This window comes from Silene latifolia, chromosome 9 (assembly GCF_048544455.1).
Source record: "Silene latifolia isolate original U9 population chromosome 9, ASM4854445v1, whole genome shotgun sequence".
In the NCBI taxonomy this organism is placed as follows: domain Eukaryota; kingdom Viridiplantae; phylum Streptophyta; class Magnoliopsida; order Caryophyllales; family Caryophyllaceae; genus Silene; species Silene latifolia.
In genome coordinates this window covers 220,162,638-220,165,607 of record NC_133534.1, presented here as the reverse complement: position 1 = coordinate 220,165,607, position 2,970 = coordinate 220,162,638, and positions in this window count along the sequence as shown.

Sequence of the window (2,970 nt, the reverse complement as noted above, 5' to 3'; positions counted from 1 at the left end):
TAATTAACCTTTTCAATTAAGGAAATCGTCCTTTAGGTGTGACCTCAAGGGATCAACTGATCACCACCGTCGCACGACAGTATTGTCAAACTCTAGCCAGCCAATCATTACCGATATGTGTGGACCAGTTGACTATATATGTAATGTATCATCCCTTTCGTATTCTTGGTATGAGATTTAAATATGTGATCAATTATGATCAACAATTGTGATCGCATTATTGTCGGGGACACTTACTCCAACACCCCCCCCCCCCCCCACAAAAGGAAAATCGGGTTGCTCAACAGAGGGTGATGTTTTAGGAGTATAGGGGAATGTTTGCTCGTGAAATTGGACATCCCGTGACACAAACATTTCACCGGTAGCGAGGTCATAGACTTTCCAACCCTTTTTATTGTAAGGATACCCAATAAATAGACATTTACGACTGCGGGGGGCAAATTTATCACCCTTAGTATGTAGGTTGTGAGCGAAACAAAGACAACCAAAAATTCGAAGATTGTCGTAGGACGGAAGTTTATTAAAGAGTATTTCATATGGCGTTTTTTTGTGTAATAATAAAGAGGGAGTTCGATTAATAAGATAAGCTGCGGTCAAAACACTTTCACCCCAAAAAAGAGTAGGAAGATTAGCTTGAAATAAAAGAGCGCGGGCTACATTGAAGATGTGACGATGTTTGCGCTCAACCCTCCCATTTTGTTGTGGAGTCCCGACACAAGAAGTCTGAAAAATAATCCCATTGTGTAAAAAATAATCAGCCATGAAATTAAATTCAGTCCCATTATCGAATTGAACCCATTTAACCCGTCTATTAAATTGAGTATCCACCATGGCTAAAAAATTCATAAACACGGGAGTTACTTCCGTTTTATCATAGAGAAGGAAAACCCAAACAGCCCGAGAACAATCGTCTACTATGGTTAAAAAAAATTTCGCTCCACAAGTTGAGTGAGTACGATAAGGACCCCATAAATCACAATGGAGTAATTCAAAAATGTCCGTGGCATTATTAGTATTTAATTGAAAACTAGAACGACATTGTTTAGCTAAATGACAGACGTCACAAACGCTATCAACGGGAATAGAAAAATTACTAATATTGGGCAATAAATGAACAATTTTATTGGAAGGGTGTCCAAGACGCTTATGCCATAAGTCAAAGGAAGCCGCAGCGCTCACCCTATGAACCGATGATCATCCCACCACACGCAGATAATAGAGGCCATCCCTGAGCTCACCGACTCCAATCCTCGTCTTCAATGAAGGGGCCTGAATATGACAAGAATTGTTAGTAAAGCTCACGGCACAACCAGTAGCAGCGACAAGTTGGGAGACGGATAATAAATTGCAAGTAAGACTTGGGACATATAAAACATTAGTAAGTTGTAAGGAATTATTTAACCAAACAGTCCCTGTTAATTTGGACAAAACCGAATGCCCATTTGGAAGGGTAATAGGGCGAGGAGAAATAGAACGGGAGTCTGACAGCCAAGTAACGTCACCTGTGACATGGTGTGACGCCCCGGTATTAATAATCCAATCAGGGGTGTAGATACCTCGTTTCTACACCTCCCGCAAACCACCCGGTGATGATTGGGCCGCATGTTGGGTACGCGGAACGATTTGTGACAATTCGTAAGATTATCGTCAAGTGATTGCTCAAATATTAATGTCTACCTCTTAGTTGTCATCTACGTGCCGATACGATCGTTTTGGCAGTAATTAGAGTACATTCGGAGTCCGGGCCTAAAACCGTCTCCATTTTCTGATAACCGTTAAATCCCGAGTCAGAATGTTCTGGAATGTTCCGGATATTTCTATTCCATATTTCACAAATTTTATCTTTTAATATCCCGTAATATTCATATAAGATATTAAGGAAATCGAATTATTTCCGTCCTACCATAACTCAAACGCGGAAATCTTTCTTCAGCGGAGGAAACCTCCTCGGGAATAGACGCAGCCCAGTCTTTGCGCCTCTTCCAAGAGACGCATGGTGCTGCGCCTCTTCCCGAGCCCTTTCTCGCACGTTTCTCGTATCTTTTTCATATCTTTCCGAGATTCACTTCCAAAGAGTCTCCGAAACCCTAATTCCGTCGTGTGATTAGTATAAATAGGAGCCTTCGTTCCTCATATTTCTCACGCGAGTGTCCGCCCTTCTCTTCTCCCTTTGCATTCTAGACTTTGTTCTTACTTATTGGCGCCTACGTGCTTGAACTTTCGACCACGTAAGCTCGGATCTTTCCGGGTACCAGCCTCTCCGTTGCATGACCGACCAATTTGACCAACTACACTCAATCAATTTAATTAATCAATCGTTTTCCTCTTACGAGGGCATTCTCTTTGCATTCGCGTCGAGCATCACTAATCGATATCTTAGTTCTTCTCGTTTCGTCAACATGTAAGTCTGAGGGTGTATAATCCTTATTTATTTATTTATGAAGGAAATGTAGATCTATATACATAAACATACTCATATATGTGATTTAATTTAATTTATCATAAAATTAAATAAAGGTCTTATGCATGCAAACAAGGTAGCAAAATAGAGAAGAAATCACCCTTACATTGGATGTTTCGGATTTTATGGGCACAAGTGAGTTCTCCTACTCACTTGTTCTTGAGCTCTCCAAATGGAAGAACAAGGATTCAAGAATAGAATCCCTCCCAAAAGCATATACCCAAGGAAACCTCTTAATAACCAATATTATTTAGATCTAGTAATAATATTAGTTTTGCATTAAAATATGACACAAAAATAATTTTTGTTCTCTTGAAAATTTCGGTCAAGAGGGAATATTTTTGTGGTTTATTTCTCTAGAAATCTCATAAGATGTAGAGAAAAACAACTTTCTTACTCTAGAAAATTATTTAGTCAAAAATTGAATGAATTGATGATGAAAAAGAAAAGCTCTTCTCTTTCTTGTGGGATGGCCGAAATTTTTGCTTTGGTAGGTTGCCCAACACTTT